Source organism: Procambarus clarkii, chromosome 84 (genome assembly GCF_040958095.1).
Source record: "Procambarus clarkii isolate CNS0578487 chromosome 84, FALCON_Pclarkii_2.0, whole genome shotgun sequence".
Lineage (NCBI taxonomy): Eukaryota > Metazoa > Arthropoda > Malacostraca > Decapoda > Cambaridae > Procambarus > Procambarus clarkii.
The window spans coordinates 22,963,960-22,988,907 of NC_091233.1; the positions used below are offsets into that span (position 1 = coordinate 22,963,960).

The 24,948-nt window shown below is 39.4% G+C and overlaps 2 long non-coding RNA genes across 5 annotated transcripts in view; one reads left to right on the plus strand and one right to left on the minus strand.

Annotated features, from left to right (window-relative positions):
• The window catches only part of LOC138358570 (uncharacterized), a 27,977-nt gene extending 16,421 nt beyond the window's left edge, over positions 1 to 11,556 (plus strand). The window contains exon 5 of the long non-coding RNA XR_011225487.1: positions 11,437 to 11,556. This is a non-coding gene — a long non-coding RNA (uncharacterized lncRNA). The remainder of the gene's footprint in view (positions 1 to 11,436) is intronic.
• Positions 11,368 to 24,299, minus strand: LOC123774873 (uncharacterized). Of its 4 annotated transcripts, XR_011225485.1 has the most exons (12): positions 24,143 to 24,299; positions 21,490 to 21,735; positions 18,718 to 18,821; positions 16,474 to 16,541; positions 16,063 to 16,131; positions 15,698 to 15,796; positions 15,021 to 15,088; positions 14,604 to 14,673; positions 14,230 to 14,331; positions 12,488 to 12,558; positions 12,094 to 12,160; positions 11,368 to 11,524 (listed from the first exon to the last, which is right to left on the minus strand). It is a non-coding gene; the product is annotated as an uncharacterized lncRNA (long non-coding RNA). The 4 variants fall into 4 exon arrangements; XR_011225486.1 differs by lacking the exon at positions 18,718 to 18,821 and having other exon boundaries at positions 15,704 to 15,796; XR_006774994.2 differs by lacking the exon at positions 18,718 to 18,821.
• Positions 24,300 to 24,948: the final 649 nt, after the last annotated feature.

Consider the following 24,948-nt stretch of genomic DNA (forward strand, 5'->3'; position numbering starts at 1 on the left):
TCAGAAGGTCATTCCACATTCTGGGTCCCTTGATTTGTAGAGCATTTCTAGTTTGATTAAGTCGTACTCTAGGAATATCAAAACTGTATTTATTTCTGGTGTGGTGCTCATGGGTTCTGTTACAACCTTCAATGAAGCTTTTGAGGTCAGGATTGGCATTACAGTTCAGCGTTTTATATATGTATAATACACAAGAGAGAATGTGCAGTGACTTAATATCTAACATATTCAGAGATTTGAGTAAGGGTACCGAGTGATGTCTGGGGCCAGAGTTGGATATTGTCCTAATAGCAGCTTTGTGTTGGGTAATAAGAGGACGTAAATGATTTTGGGTAGTAGAACTCCAAGCACAAATACCATAGTTGAGGTATGGATAGATGAGGGAGTAATAGAGAGTAACCAGGGCAGGGCGGGGTACATAATATCTGATCTTAGAAAGAATGCCAACAGTTTTTGAAACTTTTTTTGATATATTTAGAATGTGACCCTGGAAATTCAGCTTGTGGTCGATGAGAACGCCAAGGAATTTGCCATCTAATTTGTTACAAATTTGGGTATTGTTTATTTTGAGATTTATCTGATTAGAGGACTTATTGCCAAACAGAATATAAAACGTTTTGTCAATGTTAAGGGTGAGTTTGTTGGCGGTTAGCCAAAGATGGACTTTCTCTAGCTCAGTATTTACTGTGGCATTTAGAGCAAGGGGGTCAGGACTGGATTAAATGAAGGTTGTGTCGTCAGCAAATAGAATTGGTTTGAGGTGTTGGGAGGCATTTGGAAGGTCATTAATGTAGATGAGAAAGAGGAGAGGGCCAAGTATGCTGCCCTGAGGAACACCAATGTTGATGGGTAGGGTGGGAGAAATTGTATTATTCACAGAAACATACTGGAGCCAGTCAGTAAGATAAGATTTGAGGTATTGCAGGGAGTGTCCTCTGACTCCATAATGATGTAATTTAAGAAGAAGGTTTTGATGGTTGACAGTGTCAAAAGCCTTACGCAGGTCCACAAATAACCCAACAGAAAACTCCTTTTTATCAAGAGCTGCGTGAATTAAGTTAATCATACTAATAAGTGCATCGTTAGTGCTTTTTTTGGGTCTGAAGCCATATTGACAAGAGCTAAGTATATTGTGTTTGGCTAGAAAAGAGTAAAGCTGCTTGTAGATTAGTTTTTCGAATATTTTTGACAAGTTAGGCAGGATTGATATAGGTCTGTAGTTGTTAACATCTGTGAGATCACCACATTTGTGGACAGGGGTTACTCTTGCTTTTTTTAGAATGTCAGGAAAGGTTTGGAGTTCAAGTGACTTGTTGAAGAGCAATGCAATAGCAGGGGCTAGAGATCTGGAGGCTTTTTTGTAAATTAAAGTTGGTATCTCCTCGAGGGCACTAGACTTGGTTTTAAGGGAAAGGATTATTTCATTGACATCAGTGGAACTAGTAGGCTTTAGGTACAGAGACTGTGGATAGTTACCTGTAAGATAGTCCTTAACATCAGTACAGGAAGATGGAATATCATTTGCAAGGGATGACCCAATGGAAGAGAAGAACTTATTGAACTCAATAGCAGAATCAGAGGCTGAAAGCTGACCAGCATTATTGGAAAGGAGTGTTGGTTTGTTATTTAAAATCTTCTTTGATCCCAATATTTGTGAAATTGTGCTCCAAGTTTTTTTAATGTTGCTCTTTATTTGGGTAAATTTATCTTCATAGTATTTAGTTTTTGCTCGTCTAATTATTTTAGATAGCAGTAACGAGTAATTCTTTGAGAATTCTTTGGAGACTGTTCCTAGCCTATACTTCTTCTCAAGGTCGTGTTTTTTGTTAATGGATTTAAGTATTCCCTTTGTAAGCCAAGGATTGTTAAGTCTTTTGCTTGTGACTTGTTTTGTAAGCATAGGACAGTGGGTGTTATAAAGGCTAAGAGTTGTTTGAAGAAAAGATTGCACTGCTAGGTTGATGTCCCCTATGTTACCTAACTCGGACTCCCAGTTGACATTATCAGCAGCAGTTATAAAATTGTTTATAGCAGTTTCATTGTGCAGCCTAAAGCTTAACTCCCTTGTCTCTAGAGGTGGTTTGCTAATGTTAGTTAAGAGAAATGTGGGGTAATGGTCTGTAGTGCTATCGGTGATTATACCTGAAGTAAGTGGAGAGGTTATGTTGGTCCAGATGTGATCTAGAGTCGTAGCAGTACTATCAGTGATTCTAGTTGGTCTAGTGATTAAGGGTATGAGGAAGCAGGAATTCATACAGTTGAGGAAGCTAACAGCAGTAGGGTGTTCAGGCTCGCAGAGGTCAATATTAAAGTCCCCTGCGATAATTAGATGGTTTTTGTTCAATCTGTTATCTAGTATTAGATTTCTAAGGTTTGAGTTGAATTCAGACACGTCAGTGTTAGGAATTCTATAGACTGCACCCACAGACAGGACAGACTCGGCACCCTTGACTCTGAAACTGGCGAAGATATACTCCCCACAGCAGTCCCTAGTTCAAATTATTTTTAAGCATGTTAGTTCTTGGTGGTAGTAAAGAGCAGTACCACCACCTCTCTGCATTTGACGACAGTTGTGAATTGCCGAGTAGTTAGGCATGTTAAAGAGTTGAGTATTATCCTCTTTCAACCACGTTTCAGTAAGTATAATAAAAGAGAATTTGTTGTCAACAGTTTCAATCAAGGCACTAACATCATCGAAGTGTTTACCTAGGGATCTAACGTTCAAGTTGATTACAGAGATATTGTGATTATCTGTTAATACATTGTTTACATCATGTGCTGTAAAATATCTGCAATTTTGATCATTGAAGTGATGATTGTCATAGATAGTGGATAAGAGGTTTAGTTCTGGGTCTATACTTGTCTGCATAAAAAGGCTGTTTGCAGGAAAACAAGGCAAGAATGGCAAATTACAAAATAGAAAACAAAGAAAAAAGTAGATTAAAAATTCTAAAGTAAAATAATCTTAATGGTAATTTTAAGTAAAAAGAAAAAAAAAACTTAATGTGAACTAGGAATGTAAACAATTAACTAGAATAATTAATAACAATAGATGACCAAAAAAGTAAAAAAAAAAACAATTATGAAATCTATAAGATGAAAAGCTTGCTTACTATACTATTATAAGTACATTATAGTTGAATACTAAAGTTACACTAAAACAAACTGAGGTAGTTTAAATAGAGATACACTCAGGAACACTAGATAATGAAGTTAATACTAGAGGACACAGGCAAAGCCAGTGTACTATTGGAACATGGGAGTAAAAAGAAAAAAAGACAATAATATAGATGACAATATTATTTTTTTTTTCTTTTAACTAAAGTTAAAACCTTTTGAAGGGAAAGGCAGAGCTAGAGTACACAAAGGTAGTTAGTTAAATGAGATTATAATTTGAATTCAGGCTATACAGCAGATATCCCACAGTCACTGAGGAAAGAATTAAGGTGAGCTTCTGTGGTTATTGAATAGGTTTTTCCAGTGTCAGTCCTCCTAGCTATAATTTTACCATCTCGCACAAAACAGTGTTTTATTGTAGGGGAATTTTTGCAGAAGCCACGCAGTTTAAAAGAGATTTTGCCTGCACCATATGGATTGTTCTGGCTCACCTCTAAGGTTTTGCAATGTTAAACGTATATTAACCACTGCACTGCGCAAAGCGCCTTTAGGCGCTCAGAGAGTTGTGCTTTTTGTTTTTTAATTTGGCTATATTTTAATGTTTTTTAATGTTTTCATTACTATTTGTGTTTTGAAATGGAAATAGTTGACTTTGGAAACATTTTAACATTAAATTTACCTGAACATTAGTAAAAATAACAAAAATATGTCCTTGACAATTGCACCAAGACGTTTTTGCCGAAAATAGGTGAGCAGTGCAAGGGTTAAGAAGAATTTGCCAGTCTTTGAACCATTTTTAGAGTTCATGTAGATCTTTGTAAGGACTCGATATAATAGTTTCATGTTCTTTATACCATAAATCTTGGCGTCATCTGCAAATTTGATGTGGTTTTTAATATTTTGATTTGTTATTGATATATATAAGGTATAGACCCTTGTGGTATGCCTCCAGTCAAATCTTTTTTGGAGGAACCTTTAATTTCTTTGGTTTAATTAAGCCTTCTTTTTATCCTTTCTACCACCCCTCCCCGCTCAGCTCGTTGTCGCCGTGTGGGGGCTTAGTGGGCGGCTGCCGGAGTGTGATGCTCCTTGGGACAGTCCTCTGTCCTTTTCTTGCCTTGTGCTCCTGCTGCCGTCCTCTCCAATTCTGCTGGGCATCTTTTCCTTTTCCTTCCGTTTCGTTTTTCTCCCCCCTCTTCTCCTATCTGCTTGCCGTTTCCTGCCGACCTTTTGCTCGTTCTGGTTCTTCCCTTGGACTTCTTCTATTTTGACGCCCGGGTGCTTGAGGAGGCATACTCTTGCACCCGTAGAACTGTAGTACCCGACGTCGAGAGCGAGGAGAACCTTTTATTGTCAATCCCCCTTTCGTCACTGAACTCGATCTCGACGGACTGTCGGTTTCTTAAGGTGGCGTTTGTGGGGCGTATACTCACGACGCACCCCTAGGAGGCCCCGGCAAGATCGGCGATAGCTTCTTGTTGGGTGTCCTGCCTCTAATTGTGGCTCCATGGTGGGTGTGGGGGCACATTCGTGAATGAATTCTTCTTTTCGTAATGATGATAACCCCTGTTTCGGCTGCTTCTGGTTTACCTTCTCAGGCTCGTGGGGTGGGCGACCAAGCCCCCGAGTCGGTCCGTATTGGAAGACCGGGCTCTGTAGCCTCCACTGTATTGGGCCCTGACCTTGCTCCTCCTTTGGCCTCTGTGGTTGGGTCGAGCCCCAAGCCCCCAGTGGTGACTACCTCGTTCCCTGGCGCGGCTCCTTCTCTAGTTGAAACTACTGCGCCTTTTAACCCCTCTCTGGGGGTTCTCACCGCCGTCCTCGTCACGGCCGCCCCCGCTCGATTCCTTCCAGTTCTGCTACCTATCAAGCCTTGTTTGGTCCCGCTTCGTGGGCAAATATTTTGATCTCCTGACGATTTCTCCCTCCATCGACATCTCGTTGATTTCGTGGATGCCTCCATTACTTTCAACCCCACTCGTCTCGGTACACGTGTCGTTGCTGCTCCTTCTCAGGATGCTGCTTCCCGCTTGGCTGCCTTATCCTGCCTTGGCGAGACCCCTGTTCGGGTCTCGAAGAATGCTCAGTTGAATGCCAGTGTTGGCACTATTTTGCTCCCGCCCCATGTTGCGACCGGTGTTCGGGACCTGCGCGACTGCCACGACGATATTCGGCATATCCTTGCTGCCCAGGGCCATTCTATTCTCCAGGTGGACACGTTTACTCGTCCCCCTCGTGGTAGTCGCCGTCAACCCCTCCGGGTTGTGAAGATTACCTTTGATGGTAGGCCCCTTCCACCCTCTGTCATTCTTGCTGGTGCCAGGTGCTCTGTCCAGGAATACATTCCTTCTCCTCGGCTCTGCAACAAGTGCTGGAGGTTTGGGCATGGTGCCCTCCGCTGTTCTGGGACTGTCTCTCTCTGTCCTTTGTGTGGTGGCGAAGGTCACTCTAAGTCGGAGTGCACTTCTCCCCAGGCTCGTTGCCTCAACTGCGGTGAGGCCCATCCTGCCTTCTCCCGTGCGTGTGTCCATTACAGGCTTGAGGCAGCCGTCCTCAACTTGAAGCACCGGGAGCGTTTATCTTTTCCTGAGGCAAGACGCCAGGTTCGCCGGCTCCCGCCTTATGCTAATATCTCTTATGCTCGCATATTGCACTCTTCCTCTCCTCGTCCTTCCCGCCTTCCTCAGACTCACAACCGTTTCCGGGCCTTGGACCCTGATGCGCCCACTGCCCCCTCCTCTGTTCCTTTGGGTTCTCTCCCGAAGGATCCTCCTCCTGGTCCTCTGTCTGGGATTCCCCTTCCTTCTACCCGGTCTGTCGTGTCTCCTGTGTCTTCTTCCTCGTCTCCCTCCGTTCCTCCTTCCCATCCTTCCCCTCCGTCTCTTGACTCTCCCCGCCGCCTGTCGGTGCGGGCTGATATCCATCGCTCTCCAAACGGCCGTCATGTGTGCTCTCGTTCAGCTTCTCCTGTTGAGATGCTAGAATCCGTTGCCCAGTACGTGGTTGCTGGAACACCTGTCTCTTTACGTCAGAAGCGTAAACCTGGCTCCTCTCCTTCCTCCTCCCCGGCGGGTAAGAAGGTTTCGCTTTCTTCCTCGGCCCCTACTTCTGCCTCTCTCGCTCCTTCCCCTCCCATTTCGGTGGTTGCGCCCCCTGTTCCTGCTATGGAGGTTTCTTTAGCCCCCGCTTCCCTCTCAGTTACTGCCCTTGCTGTGGTACGCTCCCCTCTTTCTACCCCCTCCTCTTCCTGCTGCTGTCCTTGCCTGCTCCTCTCCGTTGTCTCCTCCTCTTCCTCCTCCTCCTCCTCCGGACCCCGCCCGCCCACCTCTGATCTGTTCTCCCGTTTCCTTCCCTCCGTCTTTGCTCAGTTTACCCATGCCCCCTAACCCTGACTTTGCTGACCCTGATATTCTTTAACGTGCTCTGTTGCTCTTTCGCCTTTGTTTCTTCCTTGTTCTCTGTTGGTGTCCTTTCTCTTCTCATCGTTGTCCATTCTTCAATGGAACGTTCGAGGTTATTACGCTAATTTCCTCGAACTCCAACTTCTGATTTCGCGGTTTTCGCCCCTTTGTGTCTGTCTCCAGGAGCCGATGCTTGGTGCTCGTCCTGGTCGTTTTCGTGGCTATTCCTTTCTCTCCCCCCCTCCCCCAGCTGCTGCTGGGGCTTCTAATTCTTCTGCTCTTTTGATTCGTGCTGATGTTCCCTTTGTTCCTTTACTTTTTCCTTCACCTCTCCATTGTTCTGCTGCTCGTGTCTTTGTGGGGAAATGGTACACTGTTTGTTCCGTTTATCTCCCCCCGAGTGTCCCGCTTTCTCTTCCTGATTTGAAACACCTCCTAGACTCCTTGCCGGAGCCTGTGCTCCTGGTGGGTGACTTCAATTGTCGTCATTCTCTTTGGGGTGACGTTCTGACGAATACCCGGGGTCGCCTTCTTGAGCCGTTTCTCCTCTCTTCTTCCCTGTCTCTTCTGAATTGTGGTGAGCCCACTCATTTGGACTTTCGGACTCGCACCCATTCTTGTCTTGATCTTTCTCTCTGCTCTTCTTCTCTTTACTTAGATTTCACGTGGCAGGTTCTTGATGACCTCCATGGAAGTGATCATTTCCCCATCCTTGTTTCCTTTTTCTCTTTTCGCCCTTCCCTCTCTTTCCCTAGGTGGCAGTTTGCTAAGGCGGACTGGACCCTATTTTCCCTCAGTGCTACTCTCTCTGACCTCTCCCTTCTGCCTCTCTCTCGCGCTCTCCTCCTTTTTCATGACACTGTCTTCAACGCTGCCCTTCGCTCTATCCCTCGCTCTTCCTCCCGGGGTCCACGGAAGTGCGTTCCCTGGTGGAATGCGGACTGTGCTCGGGCTGTCCGCTGTAAACGTGCAGCCTGGAAGAGGCACCGCCGTAGGCAGACGACCGATTCTTTTCTTTTCTTTCGGAAAGCGAGTGCGGTGGCCCGTAGGGCCATCCGTACGGCTAAACGTGAATGTTGGGCATCTTATGTCTCAACAATTACGTCCGAAATCCCTCTGGCCCAGATCTGGAAGCGTATCCGCAAGATAGCGGGTAAGTTCGTTCCCGATGTTTCACCGGTCCTTCACCTCCATGATACTCTTGTGGCGGACCCGTTGCAGGTCGCTTCCGAACTGGGTTCCCACTTTTCTTCTGTTAGCTCTGGTCTCCATCTTCCCCAATCTTTCCTTCTTCGTAAACCTGTCCTTGAGTCTCGTCCTTTAGATTTCAGCACTCATCTTCAGCTTCCCTATAATGATCCCTTCTCTCTCTCTGAACTTCGTTCTGCCCTGGCCCTCTGCGGTTCTACGGCGGCGGGCTCCGATGGTATTCATTATGAGATGCTTCGCCATCTCCCTCCGAGCACGTCTCAGTATTTACTGAGTCTGTATAATCGGATCTGGGAGTCGTCGTCAGTCCCTGAGGACTGGCTCGATGCCGTTGTCCTCCCTGTTCGCAAACCGGGGTCTCTGGGTACTTCCCCTAAGGACTTTCGCCCTATTGCTCTCACAAGTTGTGTCTGCAAACTCTTTGAACGTATGGTTAACGTTCGTCTGATGTGGTTCCTGGAACACCATCACCTCCTCTCCCCTTCTTAATTTGGTTTCCGCAAGTGCCGCAGCACGACAGATGTCCCGGTGAACTTGGAGGTCTATATTCGTACTGCTTTTGCTGCGAAGACCTCCGTTGTTGCCGTCCTTTTTGACCTGGAAAAGGCTTACGACACCACTTGGCGTTATCATATCCTATCTCAACTTCATTCTTTTGGCCTTCGTGGTCATCTCCCTCTCTTTCTCCGCAGCTTCCTCTCTCGTCGTTCCTTTCGGGTGCGCCTTGGTACCACTCTCTCTCCCTCTTTTCAGCAATACGAAGGTGTGCCCCAGGGTAGTGTTCTGAGCACTACTCTTTTTGTGGTTGCCCTCAATGGTCTTCTTTCCTCTCTTCCTTCTGGTGTCTTTTCCGCTCTCTATGTCGATGATCTTACCCTTTGTTGTCAGGGTGATGATTCGCCTCTCCTTCAACGCCGGCTTCAACTTGCAATTGATGCCGTGTCGTCTTGGGCCACAGATCATGGCTTCAAGTTCTCTACTTGTGCCATGACTTTTACGCGGAAACGGGTTGTTCTTCGTCCCTCTTTGTCCCTTTATGGTCATCCCCTTGAATACAAAGATTCCGCAAAGCTTTTGGGGTTATTCCTTGACACTCGTTTGTCTTGGTCTCCCCATATCTCTTACCTCCGTGTTGAGTGCTCTAAGGCCCTTACCCTCCTTCGGGTCTTGTCCCATACTTCTTGGGGGGCAGATAGGCGCGCACTCCTTGCTTTACATTCCTCTCTCGTCCTGTCTAAGCTCGATTATGGTTGCCCTGCTTCTCCTTCTACTCTTCGCCGTCTTGATGCTTTGCACCATACTGGGTTGCGCCTCAGTTCTGGTGCCTTTCGTTCGACTCCCATCCTTTGCATGTATGTTGACACTGGCTTCCTGTCTCTCCAGGACCGCCGTGCTCGCTACTGTCTTCGCTATCTTGCGCGGTCCTTGCAACATCCTTCCTCTCGCCTCTGTCGTGCTTTAACTTTTACCCCTCCTGCGGTTCCTGTTCCTCTTCACCACCTCCCTCTTTCTGTCCGGTTATCTCGCCTACAGGATTCTCTTTCCGTTCGTATTTCTGATGTTTCTCCTCGTGTTGTTCCTTCTTTGCCCCCGTGGAGGGTCCCTCTTCCGCGGTTTTGTACATCCTTGACCTGTATCACTAAAGCTTTTACCCCTCCTACGGTTCTAAAACGCCTTTTCCTCGAGCACTTTTCTTCTCACTCCCGCTCCGTTTCTGTCTTCACCGATGGGTCTAAGTCAGCGGACGGTGTTGGCTGCTCTGTTGTTTTTCCTGATCGCACTTATATGTGTCGCTTGCCTCCGGAGACTAGCATCTTTACAGCGGAACTTTATGCTGTTCTCTATGCTCTTCGTCTCCTGCTTTCTCGTTGTCAGTCTTCCTTTGTAGTTGTTGTTGACTCGTAGTGCCCTCATGGCTCTCGGGTCCTTTAATCCGGTTCATCCAGTAGTTGTCGAGATCCAGCATTGGCTGTTTCTCGTTCACAGTAAATTTAAGTCGGTTGAGTTTTGTTGGGTTCCCAGCCATATTGGTGTGTCTTTAAATGAGTGTGCGGATGCTGCCGCCAAGGAAGCTGTCTGCTCTTGTCCCATCTCTCGTAAAGGCATTCCGACTTTTACCCGGTTATCCATTCCTCAGTCCTTACCCGTTGGCAGGCTTCTTGGTTGTCCGTTACTGGTAACAAGCTACGTACTCTTAAATGTTGTGTTTCCTCGTGGCCGTCCTTCCACCGTAACCGGCGGTGGGAAAGCGCTCTGGCGAGGTTGCGTATTGGCCATACTTGCTTAACCCATGGTCACTTGATGGAACGCCGCCCTGCTCCTTATTGTCCTAGTTGCATTGTCCCTCTTACGGTCGTGCATGTCCTTCTTGAATGTCCTGACTTCCAGGACGAGCGTGTCTTGCTTTCCGACTGCCCCTCGATAGAATTCTTGGTGACTCGGATACTTTTAATATCGTTCGCCTTATGCGTTTTTGTTCTCGTATTGGCATCCTTGGTGATATTTAGCGCCCTCTGATTATTTTGCGCATTTGATGGTGCTACATAGCCTTCCCGGTTTGGTGCCTTCTTTTGATAATTACTTACTTATCCTTTCTACCATTTATTCTATGTGCCTGGTATTTCATTCCTAGTGTTTCATATGGTGCTTTAGCAAACAAAGTACTTGTGTACCAATAGTCTTGTGCGAATAGCTGGTTATCTTTAAAAAAAGAGTTCATTTTTTAACAAACCATTTTGTTGATTTTACAAGACTATGAATGAATCTCCCCTTCAGGACCTTGCAGATGTGAGGTTAATCAGAATTTTTCTGCTTGGCAGTTTAACAAATTTAAGTGACATTTGAAATCCAGATAAAGTTGAGAATAGGTTTGAACCTATATAGTGAGTTTAAGTGGCAATAAGTTTGAATGGAAAGTTCATTTAAGAGCTTAGATTGAATTCCAGGTATCTGAAGTTTTTATAATTTTAGTTTGAAAAGCTCTTCCCATTTATGGTGCTTGTTACAGGCAGTGTATGTATACACTATCTTTAAATAGTTATAATCAGCAGCTTGAAACATTTGTGGTAATGGATTGTCTGGCATGTGAATTTAGTGTTGATTCCAAATATTTGGTAGACATTTCATAGTGCAGCAAATATTAACACAGATTGGACATTTCTAAAGATATTTTATTATCTTAGACTAGTAGAAAATTGTAGTGTTTGGTCTCATTTGATATTGTCCAGCATTAGACAATATTGTTAGCAAGTATGAAAGTTGTATAGTTTCCTGTAGTTTTAATACATAATCAATGTGATTACTGTAATGGGCTATGGTGGGACATTTATTAAGGCCCATTAAATTTAGTTTTTTTTCAATCTTGCCATTGACTTAAATTTTTACATAAGCTATGCAACATCATTGATAAGTGGAAGTTTAGCCCATACATTTGTTTTAGAAGTGAAATTTGGTAGTTAGATAAAATTTAAAATAAATTATTTATAATATAACACCTACCAATTAGCCAATAATTTTCACTTTAGTAAGTTATTTATAAATTTCAGAAGTTCTTTAGATGTTAGACTTTGCATCAGGAATAATCAGTAATTTCCAGCATGATTGAATCATTGCTAATTTCAGGATAAAGTACAGTATAAAGTAGTTTCATTAGAATATTTATTGCATAGTATACAGTTTAACATCTAATATTGACTATTGTCCATTTCAGGTTGTGGGAAGCTGCTCCTCCTAGATGCAATCCACTGAAGACTCCAAAAGGACAGGGAAAACTCCAGAGTAACAAGGACAACATCCACCTGTAAAAGAAAAATAAAGTATATCAAACAGGGACACTCATTTTATTAACACTAACACCTATCTATAAGCACAAAAACCCCTAAGTCCCAATCTTTTAAGATTGGCTCAGCAAGGCCTACCCCTTACTTGTATTTTGAGGCAGGACTTGTTGGCTGAAGGAGTGCATCACATCCTTTGGTTTAGTGCCCTCAACATCATGTACATAGGCTTGTTGTGAAGCCTATGTACATCATGCTCCAGGCACTAAACCTCTGGATGTATCCACTCTTTCCGTGAACAAGCCCTGTAGTTATTAACAATGTTTGCACATTGTTAAGGGTCCCTACACCTATGCAATTCTAGTCCATCTATTGGATGGGTAGTAGAGCAGGGCTCTGAAAAAGCCAAGCCAGGAAAATCTGCAGGACTGCCTGGTCCCCTTCTATGAAATGGGGTAGGATCAGTACAAACTGCATCAATCCCTGCAGGTGGTAACAGTAGGACTTTGGTACACATCTATAAATGGACTAGATGAAAAAGTAAATTAATTATTAGATATAGCTAAAACATGTAATTCAACATACTGTACCAGTTTATTGGATGTGTGGAGTAGAATAGCCTCACTGCTTTGGTACCATTGTAATCTTCATTATCACCTGAAACACATTTAACCAAATTACCTTATAAATTCTGTATTGGGCTAGTTTTACTTTAGTCACTTTGAAAATTCACAATGGATAATGTTGATTTAATCTCACAATATTAACATTTTAGTAGATTTTGTCACTAATGCTTATCAAGCAAAAAACATTGACATTAAACTTAGTTTGAGTAGCCACAAGTACATCAAAGTGAACAATACTTCAGACTTTAATGGCAATTTTTAATTTACATTACCTACATGCAACCACCATTTCAAATTATCTTTACCTATAATGCTAGATTGTTCAACTTTTAAACAGTAAACAATGTTTACCACACACCTTATTCTGAATGTCAAGCATTCAACACTTTCAAACTCCAGGATGTAATTCTGCACTTCCCAATCCATATTCTGAAAGAAAAAGTCTATTTAAACTTCAATTACATTAACACTTTCGTGCTCTCGGCGCTCAAAAAAAAAAACAATACCCCAGATGCTTTCGGCACTTCGCGCGCCTACGCGGTAAGACCGAAAAAGTGTACACTCTTTACTGTCCTGACAATAATTGAAGGCGCACGTATTTAAATTTGGTATCACTGTGTTCGCAATGAAATTGTCTATAAGAGCATACCTATAAAATGCCGCCCAAGCATAAGGAGTATCAACACCAAATAAAAAAACTATGCAGATCACTCGCCGAGAGCGCCAAACGGCAACAAAATGTTTCCACTTAATGGTTGCGAAGCCTACAGTTGTCCTACATCGCTGATTTTGGTATCATTGTAATCGCAATAAAATTCTCTACACGGACATATGCATATGAATGTTTAATATAGGTAATTGCCCACCCGCAAGAGAGTGTGAAGTGCAGAGTAGTTAGCCGCGAAAACACAGGGGGGAAATCATGCTTGGAAAGTTTATACGTTTCCTGACCCTACTTTTCTATGTACGTATTTCTTTTTTATACCAATGTGTTCGCAATAAAATTTTCTATAAGATGAACTGTATAACATTGGTACAAAGCATGTGTAAGAGAAGCGCCAAATATAGAACCACGTCGCTCAGTATGCGTTCGCGGCAGAAACGAACGCATTGTTTTCGTTCGTTTGATGTTTGTCATGTTTATACTTTTTGAAACATTTTATAATTTGTATGACAGTGATCGCAGTAAAATTCCCTACACAGACATACATAACACATACAAATATTTCCCACGTGTTGGATATATCAACGGCTAAAGGGAACCCACTGCCACACCCCCAAACATACTTTGTGTATTTTTTTTTTTTTTACTCATAGAAGTTTGTGATATAATATTCATCCTGGTACCAAAAAATTCGCAAATAAATTCTCTACAAAACAAAAGTATCCCCATCCATTTCTGTTAAAAAATGGAATTTATAGAAATATTTCTTCGATTGACGAGAAAAGTAGGCAGTTATGCGGAATCGTAAGAAAAACCAGTGACGAGTTATCTCTAATATAAAGCGCGAAAGTGTTAAAAACATGACGTACAGTTAATAATTTTTTTACTTGCAGTTATGAACATATCCTTTTAAGTTAAACATTTTGATGAACAAATCCATGAGGGTTCAAACCTATATCCAACTGCAGGAGCCATGAGTAATTATCAAAAGGCACCAAACCAGGAATGCTAGAGCCATGAGGTCAGTAAGCCTCCCAGTCAATTCGTTTACCTCGTCATGGCACAGTCAACTATGGTACATGTGCAATCTTCACACATTTGAACCATCACAGCCCTTGTGGATTTGTTCATTTGAGATATCACTCAAATTTATAGATTGCAAACCTTTAGCCAAATAGTTAAACCAAACTAACCAATTACATTTTAAATATTTATATACCTTTCAGATTTTATTCTATTTAGGAATTAACACTTTACATTTTAAATTTTCTTTATGCTATTCAAAGCAATTCCTGCAAGGACTAAACTGATATTGTACCCCACTTGTCAAGGCCTAGAACTAGTTTATTTTCCCATTTCAAGGCCCCTCAACAATTACATATTTTTTTACCTAAATATTTAAAAACTAATTAAACTAATTATATCAGTAAACTTACTTTTACCAACTAATTCTCACAACTGCTATTTTCTGTAGCATAACTTTCACCAATTGTTCTGTACACCATCCCTGAAATTATGTTGGAAGGACCCTCCACAACCTGTCAATGAAACATTAAATATGGTTAAAAAAATTGCTGTGCAAAGAAAAAAATCTTTAAACTTCAATATTTGCCTTTTTAAAACTACACTAATAAATTAGCTACTTCCCCGACCATCTTTCATTTATAAATTATAAAATAAAACCCTTTTAAGTAAAAATTAAAGGCAGGCTACCGAACTTTTTTCAAAAAAAATTTATAGTTAAGATTACCCCCCCACCATCCCCCATATTGGTACGGCAACTGATATAGCTAAAACTAATTCAACATACCAGCTTCATAGATGTGCAGAGTAGAACAGCCACACTTAAAAGTCAGTCAATGCTTGGATACCATTGTAATCTAGAAAAGCACCAGAGACATTTAACCAAATTAGCTTCTAAATTCCATATTGGGGTTATTTTACTTTTGCAAATTTACACAAATTCACAATAGATAACGTTCCTTTAAAATCTACCAAAATGTTAATATTGTCAGCTTCTCACTAATGCTAATCAAGCAAAAAAAATTAGTTTGAGTAGCCATTATCCAAGTTTGAGTACATTAAACTTGAGAAACATCTCGGACTTTCATGGCAATTTTTACTTTACATTATCTATATGCAATCATTCAGATTATCTTTAGCCATAATGATAGATTTTAACTTTACTATTTAATATAATGCAAATCTGTTTAAAATACTACCACACCTGATTCTGAATGTCAATTGACACCTTCAAACTCCAGGAATGTAGTTTAGGACTTCCCAATCCATGTTCTGAAAGAAAAAGCCTATTTAAACTTCAGTTATATTATGAAAAGATCAAGTACAGTTACCAGTAAATTTGTATTCTGTAACTTTTTACTTTCAATTATGAAATTATCTTTAACTTAAAAACATAGATGAACAAATCCATGAGGGTTGAAACCTGGACCCATGAGGTCAGTAGACCTCCCAGTTGCAATTCTTTTACCATGTCATGGCACAGTCAATTAAGGTTCATCTGCAATCTTGACATTTGAACACAGCCCATTCAGATCGTTCATTTGATGCATCACGCTTGTTAAATTTATATATGATACAAACTTCTAGCCAAACAATTAACTGAACTGAAAATTAAGCAGACAAATTTACATTTAAATATAAAATTATAAATAAACTCAACTTCAGATTTTATTCAATTTAAGAGTTAACACCCAACTTCACAAGTGAAAATTCTTTGCGCTATTCAAAGCAATTCCTCCAACGAGACTAAACTGATATTGTACCCCGCTTGTCAAGGCCTAGAACTAGTTTATTTTCCCATTTCAAGGCCCCTTCACAATTACATATTTCACCTAAATATTTAAAAACTAGCTATTAAACTAATTATATCGGTAAACTTACTTTTACCAACTAATTCTCTCAACTATTTTCTGTAGCATAACTTTCACCAATTTTTCTGTACACCATCCCTGAAATTATGTTGGAAGGACCCTCCACAACCTGTCAATGAAACATTAAATATGGTTAAAAAATTGCTGTGCAAAGAAAAGAATTATCTTTAAACTTCAATATTTGCCTTTTTAAAACTACAATAAATTACCTACTTCCCCAACCATCTTTCATTTTTAAATTCTAGAATAAAGCCCTTTTAAGTAAAAATTAAAGGCATGCTACTGAAATTTTATTTTCAAACATTTTTAGTTAGGATCCCCCACATCCCCCATATTGGTACGGCAATTTATATAGCTAAAACTAATTCAACATACCAGCTTCATAGATGTGCAGAGTAGAACAGCCACACTTCGAGTCAGTCAATGCTTGGATACCATTGTAATCTATAAAAGCATTAGAAACATTTAACCAAATTAGCTTATAAATTCTGTATTGGGCTTATTTTACTTTTGCAAGTTTACACAAATTCACAATAGATAATGTTCCTTTCAAATTACCAAAATGTTAATATTGTCAGCTTCTCACTAATGCTAATCGAGCAAAAAAAATTAGTTTGAGTAGCCATTATCCAAGTTCGAGTACATTAAACTTGAGAAAGATACTTCAGACTCGTGGCAATTTTTTCTTTACATTATACGCAATCATTCAGATTATCTTCAGCCATAATGAGAGATTTTAACTACTATTTAATATAATGCAAATCTGTTTAAAATACTACCACACACCTGATTCTGAATGTCAATTGACACCTTCAAACTCCAGGAATGTAGTTTAGGACTTTCCAATCTATGTTCTGAAAGAAAAAGCCTATTTAAACTTCCGTTATATTATGAAAAGATCAAGTACAGGTACCAGTTAATTTGTATTCTGTAACTTTCAATTATGAAATTATCTTTTTAACTTTAACAAATCCATGAGGGTTGAAACCTGGAGCCATGAGGTCAGTAGACCTCCCAGTTGCAATTCTTTTACCATGTCATGGCACAGTCAATTAAGGTGCATCTGCAATCTGACATTTGAACAGCCCATTTAGATTGTTCATTTGATGCATCGCGCTTGTTAAATTTATATACGATACAAACTTCTAGCCAAACAATTAACTGAACACTGAAAATTAAGCAGACAAATTTACATTTAAATATAATTTTAATTATAAATAAACTACTTCAGATTTTATTCAATTTAAGAGTTAACACCCCACTTCACAAGTGAAAATTCTTTGCGCTATTCAAAGCAATTCCTCCAAAGAGACTAAACTGATATTGTACGCCACCTTAAGAACCGTCAGTGTAAAGTGTGTTCAGCGACGAAAGGACGAGTGATAAAAGGGGTCCCCCCTCACTCTAGACAGGCGAGTATACCTCCCGAAACACCCATGCATCAAAAGAGAAGTCAAAGAATCAAGACTGGCAAAAGGTCAGCAGGAAATGATTAGTTGGAAATGAGAAGAGGGGTTAGAAAATTGAAACTAAAAGTTAAAGTGTCTAGCAAAATTGGTGAAGACAGCAACAGGAGCACAAGGCCTCTAAATGACGGGACTGACCCCATGGAGCATCATTCCAGCAGCTGCACACCAAGCCCCCTCCCTCATGACAAGAAACGGTTGGGGTTAGGGGGGGACCTCATTTAGTAGACAACTTGCCATGACTAATATCTACAGGATGGGCAGTGACAATCTATACAACATTAATGTTCTATTCACATTAACTTTTAGCTTACATACACCTACATTAAGTACCCCAATATACCTTTACTTTGGGAAAGACTTCCTACAATGCCTTCAATACTTTAAAATTGATGTTGCCGACTATTAGAAATGGGTAATTTATAAGAATTACATTTCAACTACCTTCAAACGAACATTTGCTATAACAAAGTACTTCTAAAATTAATATAACCACCCTTTCACCAAGCTATAATCATTATTCTCATTAACAATATAAACTGGTATTTATCAATAAAACAATTAACAGTATTAAGTATACAGTGTTTATAATAAGTATTACAAGTGTATAGTATTATAACTACAATATTTGCCAAAACATTTATTCAACTTGCAGGCTTCAATGCAACAGGAATCCATCTTATCACAATGTGGAGCGCTGATTATTTCTTCAATCCCACGCACCACACTATGGCTTTAACAACTACATCAAAGTGTGGGGAAAAATTACCTTGCATCACCTTGTTGCACATAAGGAAGGTCAACTGCCCATGACACCCATAAATTTATTATCTAGTAATGCAAGTCTATTAGTCTCAAGACAGATGGTGCCAAGAATATTAAGTATTCTAAAATGGCCAAAAAGCTTGTTTTAATAAACTTAAGAGAACAGCTCTCGTACCATGATTCTTCACCATTTACAATAAGCGACAACATCAACCAACATAAGAGGCCATACCCAAAGTTATATGCTACTACCAACAAATACATTACAAGGGTCATTGCAGATAATGCATCTCCACCCATCAAGAGAAAATACGAATTAATTTATGTATACATACTATTAATTTCTATTAAACTAATATTCATAAACTGCTTAAGTGCATAATTTTAAAGTAAAAGTATAACATTAGAAAATTTTAGAAATGTACAATAAGCTTAAATACAATAGGCAAGTATACAATTCTAAAATAATCACCATATATTCTTAAATTACTGACCATGCAAGGAAAAGTTCCAAGAATCTAGTAACAATGCACTGATCAATATCATTTAACAGCTGGTGCCATTGTGTGCAATGAACATTTTACCACAAATTATTTCTATGCAACATACTAGCTAAAAAATATACAACTATCATCAAGGACAAGTTATACATTCCCATTTTCCTCATCCAATGCATAACCTAAGACCCACCTATGTACTTGATAATAGCACATGGACTTCATAGTAGAGACTATTTAGCCTGTATATCGAGTAGAGATTTACAGTGGCCAGTCTCCCATAACAAGCAATATTAGTTTACCTGCCAACAAATTAATACAGCATCCCAGAGCTTGGGTGTCGCCTCATGACTCAAATTGCCCTTTTTATCTATTCCAATAGGTATGGCCACTGTTCATCAACTTTCTGGAAATATTCACTCAAATTCTAACATCCAACAAGATTCTGGACCATAATTATTAAACTGCAGTACCACACATTTTACACAACTAGTGTTAATTATTGATAATTAACTTACTAAAATTAATACCAAATTTTATAAACATGTTTGCTATCTATGCCAAGATACTAGATTATAAACCTAACTGTCATGGCCTTTAAGACTGGACAATATGTTAATGCTAAATTACAATAAGCACAACCTACAGCCTTTAAAATATTCCAACAAAGAAATACATTTATACATACATGTATACATTTCATTATCTATTTACAACTTTTCCTGAAGCTGGAATATGCACCTAATGATGCCAATCTTAGGAAACAAGTGCAAAGACTTCCAATATAAAAAGCTTTTTAGCATAATTAATAAAACTAGATTACACAACATGGTATCTGATTGACTAAAATTATCTACCTAAAACTACCAAAGCAATTCTAATTTTATCCAAATTTAAAGAAACTAATAATTACCTACTTTTGTAATTACTTTCAGGGAAATGTTATAGAATATATTCACCATGTAGAAAGTCTAGACAATTTCTCACTACCCTCAGACAAGGAACAATAACGGCAAGTTTGAAGCACCTTTGTGATTAAATAGATAATATTTAAGTATTATGGGAATAATAGCTTTCCCAAGTATCATTTGCACCTATAATGAAATACATTATGTAGATTGTACAGGTAATTCAACCTAGTAACGAAGCAAAGCCTCCTGGAACATGTCCAGCATATAAAAATCTGAACCTACTGAAGATTCAAATTCTGCAAGAAACTAAAATATCCCAAAGTACACTTTAGAACCTTAATAGCAATAGAAGGGCATCCAACATGGCAGAAGACTCTTGACCAAATACATTTTGACCAAACCACATACTAGATGACGATGACCAGTATCATCACTGGCTCCACCTTAACGTATCTTCTAATCAATACATCAAACATTAAATTCACTATTCAACTTTACACAATTTATATTTTAAGCAGGTGTAGGAAATGAATTTAGAGACCATAGTAAGAGATACAAGGGGAAAAACCCGAAAGATTCTAAAGCCACAGGTGTGGACATTTAAAAGTAAAGTTAGGGACACTTTCCATGAAGTGTCTCTAGACCAACTAATACTTCCCTAGATTGGAATTTTGCAGATGTTCCTCCCATTTATGCAGGCCACAAGTAGCACAGCAGAAAAGCTGCATCCAATCTAGTCTGCTTTTGGAATCTTTTCAGATTCAGTCACCATTTTGATTAAATATTTAAAGAAATGTAGTTTGTGGGGATTGAACCCAAAAAAATTATATGAACAAGGCTGTCATGCAAACTTTGCAAATTAACCACCTAATAAAGTACTTCCAGCAACTGCATACATGGATTTTTTAAGGGACCATTATATTACTTTATTGTAAAAGTTCAATGTCAACCAATATTTTTTTGGACTTATATGAAAAGAGATGCAACAGTTCAAAGTTTCATTACTGCAGCCTAAATAGAAAGATTTAATTTCTCTTTTTAACGAATATTACATTTTCAAGTGTATATACAACCACACGTTTCAGATAATCATTCTACGACTTTTCTAACATGACCATATGAAGGATATGAAGTTGGGTTTTTCCAACACTTTCAGTTTTCCTAATACAAATAGTCAAAGTGCCCCCCAAAAATATGCAAATTTAACACTATTATTAAATCAATAAATGAACTTTGTGGAAAAAAATGCCAACTACAGATTTTAGACACTAAGGTGTAAGTTTCATGTAAATTTATTCAAAAATGAAAGTTATGAACATTGTTATTTAAACAAAATAAAGTAAGGTGCTGCCATCTGTGGCAGAGGTTGACAACCCATTTCCTGGACCCCTTGGCACCCTTACAGATAGGCTTACATGCCATCAGGTGTACAAGTTTCATGCAAATTCTAAAATAAACGAATTTAAAAAATCTTTACTACAACTAATTTTTTTAATATAGGCTGTTGTGATAGCCAGTCACATTTCAGTCGACACCATTTTTTCTGATTTTTTTTTTATTTTTTATTTTTTACACCAAATTCAATATTTCTCTATTTATTCTACGATGCCGAGATTGACCAGATTAAACCCTTTCCATATACAAAGGGTCAAAAAAGTGAAATTAACCATTTTGAAAAACATACCTAATGGACCCATTAAAGCTTTTCACAACCTACCACAACTGGCAAGGAAACTAAGCACAACTTGCATTAATCTCGTTCACCCAACTAATACCACAGCATGGACACCGATTTTATCTACTTTAGACGATATTTAATACCAGCCAATAATTCATTCTTTATGAAACCGACATTAGTAAAAATGGTACAATGCAAGCTAGATAGGATGCTATCCATGTCTTCACAGAAAATTGATCAATTTGCAAAACAATGTCAAGATAAAGTTGAATGCAACATTGAATCAATGGTTTAAAGAGAAATACTAATGCAGAACAGATGCTTTTCCCACCCATTATTATCCAATGGAAGTCCCACTAAAGCCATAAATGCCAAGTTAAGCTGCTGTTTAAGATAAAGCTTTACAAGCTAATGAAGTGGAAAAGGGGGGGGGACCTGTGAAACTGTCAATGGGGGGAGAGGGGGGAGAGGGTCAGATTATCTACCTTTTACACGTTAGTGTAGACCTTCCTCCCCACGGGATCTGGGCCTTGTCCACTCCGACGTTGTCCAGAGCTGGTGCCGGTTGCTGGTTATAAAGTGCCATTCATTACTTCAGGAAATTACTTCCTCAATCTTCGCCATAGGGTACATCAGCTCAGGACCTCGCTACCATGTTGGGAGGCAGTTGAAGACTAGGCAGTCGACACCCTGGGCTGGAGAGCTGTAGCAGGCGAAAGAGTATTTACCACCTGCAAATACAATTAAAGGGTTAATATAGGACAAGAACAAAAAATGCAGTAAATTTTAGGAATATTTGCAGAATTAATGCAGGACAAAATTTATGAGAATTTCTTAAATACCTTTAAAAGAGGATTTTAAAGTATTTTTAACAAGTTCTCAACTGGGCAGCAGAAAGCAATGTTTTTAATAGTTAAATTACCAGTACTGTACTTTGCTACGGTAATAAAGTCAATTACAGTACAAAATTTATCTACAGTAGGAAAGCAACAATTATGGAAATTATGTTTAGACCTAATTTTTAAAGCATATACAATTCAACTATAATTACATAATAGAATGATAATTTAACATTAATCAAATCTAGGGATACCACCACTATGCTCATAATATTGGAGCACTGTCTCCCATCTATATTTCTAAGATTTTAAAAAAAGCAGAAACCTATTCCCACTTCCTTCCCCTTTTCAAGGGGAACAAGGCTTTAAAATTACAGGCTGTATGCCTGTAATTCAAGAATACTGCACACAATAGCATAAGCAGCCTCATAGCCAAGTGGGTAGAGCACAAATCCAAACAAGGGGCCAGCCTACAAAATGTAGACTGCTAACAATAAGTAGCCCATGCAGCACCACTTATTTATGAAGATTAAGCCACCCAAGAGTTGGCATGGACATTAATAGCCAAGAATAGAATACAATTTAATCAGTAGCCTATAAACTGCATGCCAGTCCTGCTCAAAGTTAATACTCACAGGCAGTGGTGCCAGCCAACATTGGCAGAAGCCATACCCAATACTAACATTTCACTGCAAATTGTCTTTCACCCTTTGCTCTACACCCATATTTTTCACAGGATTTGACAAGTAGAGGCAAGACATTTTATAAAACAATGTAGATTTTAGTTCCTAACATGGCAAGGGAGCATGTTATCTGCAGACAATTACCCTACTTATAGTAATTTAGAGTAGAGTAATAAACTTGGAGGACAAGAGGAACAGGAAATTAAATTTTTGAAAGAGCTGCTGTAAGCTAGATTACCAAGATTAAAGTTTTGGTATGGTGAGGCAACACCTATTTAACTCTTCAGTCAACAGCATAGTTACATTATCAACTTCGGCTTTCAATGAATTGCATTATATAAATTTTCTGGTTAATAGCCATATTGGCTTGTGATTAAAACTTTAGGTCTAAGCAGGTTAGAACAAGAATAAAGCTAACTGCAGAAGGGCTGTTCGCCCATACAAGGCAGCTCCTTATATCCTTCCAATCTCTTATTGAAGATTTAACCTACAGTTTAAAATCTAGGCATCCCACTTGCACAACGTGACGCAGTAACTGGTTCCACCAAACAAACCTATTACCAAACAATGTTCACCCCGGTCTTTCCTAAAGCTGAAGCATCATTTATACCCTTTGTTTTGGGTTATATCTTGTGTATACCCTCAATACCCCATTGATATTCCCTTTGTTAGGACCATTTGTCCACTTTCACACTTATCGTGTCACCAATTCTTTACCTTTTTACAGGCAGGCATTTAAGCCTTTTCAATCTTCAAATAGGTTTCCAATTTGCGGGATTAACTTTTGTCATCCCATGTTGGATGCGTTCCATTTTATAGCCATGATCCCATTTGCCTAATGAACATTTATCCCATTTTTATCACCATAACTGATCCATTTTGTAATAAACACCATCTAGCTCATATGTACCATTATTACCTAGCCTCAAAACCTAACATTTGTCTGCATTAAACTGCATCTGGCAATCTTTACCATTTCAAAACTCTTTAGATACTACTCAAGTGATGGCAAGCATTTATTTCTTTTCCCATTTCTTTTATTTTGCAATTCTGCAATTCCTGCTCAAATCTTCAACGGAGGTCCCAGGAGAGCCTTGATGCACTACTTTCAACAGTCCCTTTACCATTTATACTAACCATTTATACTAACCATTATACTAACCATTATACTAGCCATGCCCTAAACTTTATACAACACTCCCAATATTGAGTGCTCCTTTTATTCAATTTTTCCATGTGGCACTATCAAAAAACCTTTGCTAAAGTCAAGGTACACATCACAAACGTTATCACTATGTTGCCTCAACTATGCAAGTGTTAAATCAAAGTGTTTTGTAAAACTAAGCAATTCATGTATCAAGTTAAGTTTCACCCAAGCTAAATCTATATTTTCAAATATTTGTATTAAAGTAACTTTACCACAATAGATTTAAGCCAATTGCCATAACTTGACAAGGTAATTTACTTGTAATTACACAATTTATCCCCCCCTCCACCTTTATATCACTATCGATACCCATCAAATTTCAAAACTCAAAACACCCTTAAATTGGTTATTAGCACAGATGACTACTACAAAACCGCGCTTAAATACAAATTAGAGACTCTTAACTTACCGGCTGGTCAGCCACACCCGGACACATCCTCCCCCAACACAGTTCAAACAGTTACTACTGACCTCCGCTCGCAACAAGCCACACATCACTTACGGTGTCCAGAAACATATATAGACTAGCAACTGACCCTAACACATATTGATCATAGCGTAACGCGGGGTTAATGTGTAGTGCTGCTGTCAAAACATAGATGGCGCTCACCCTAATGGTCATGCTAATGGATATGCCTCTGTAACCCTTATTTGTGTAAAGGAGGAAATGTATATGTTTATCTCTCAGAATGTTCGGTAATACGTTTATTGTTTGTGATGTGTGTATATGTATGTATTAACACGATGTACTGAACGGGGTGAGAATAGCTTGAGCTACCTAAAGCCTATTTCATACCTCATCCGGTCCATAGAATTACCCAAATCAGCCCAAATCGGCCCAAAACTACACAAATCGTCCTAGCATTACGTAAGTAATGAAGAAATATGGTATATTTACTTACTTTAATGTTGGTGCTACACGTAGAACATGATCAAACCTATTTCCTATTCACAAAAACTATTTTATATCTGCCTTTCTGATAACATATACAAATATAATCTTTATTTGTGAATATTTGTTAATTAAGCAATATATCAGAGGGCGTGTAGGGTTCGGTGTTCAATGAACGAAAAGGACTGGATCACTGTGTACAGGAGGCTGATATGGCAGCAAACACTCTCCAGGCGCCCATATATCTTGGATAAGTCGCTCCACACAATTGTCGCTTGGACCGTCGACTTCCTATGGCGTCACCTCTTACATATTTACGTCTC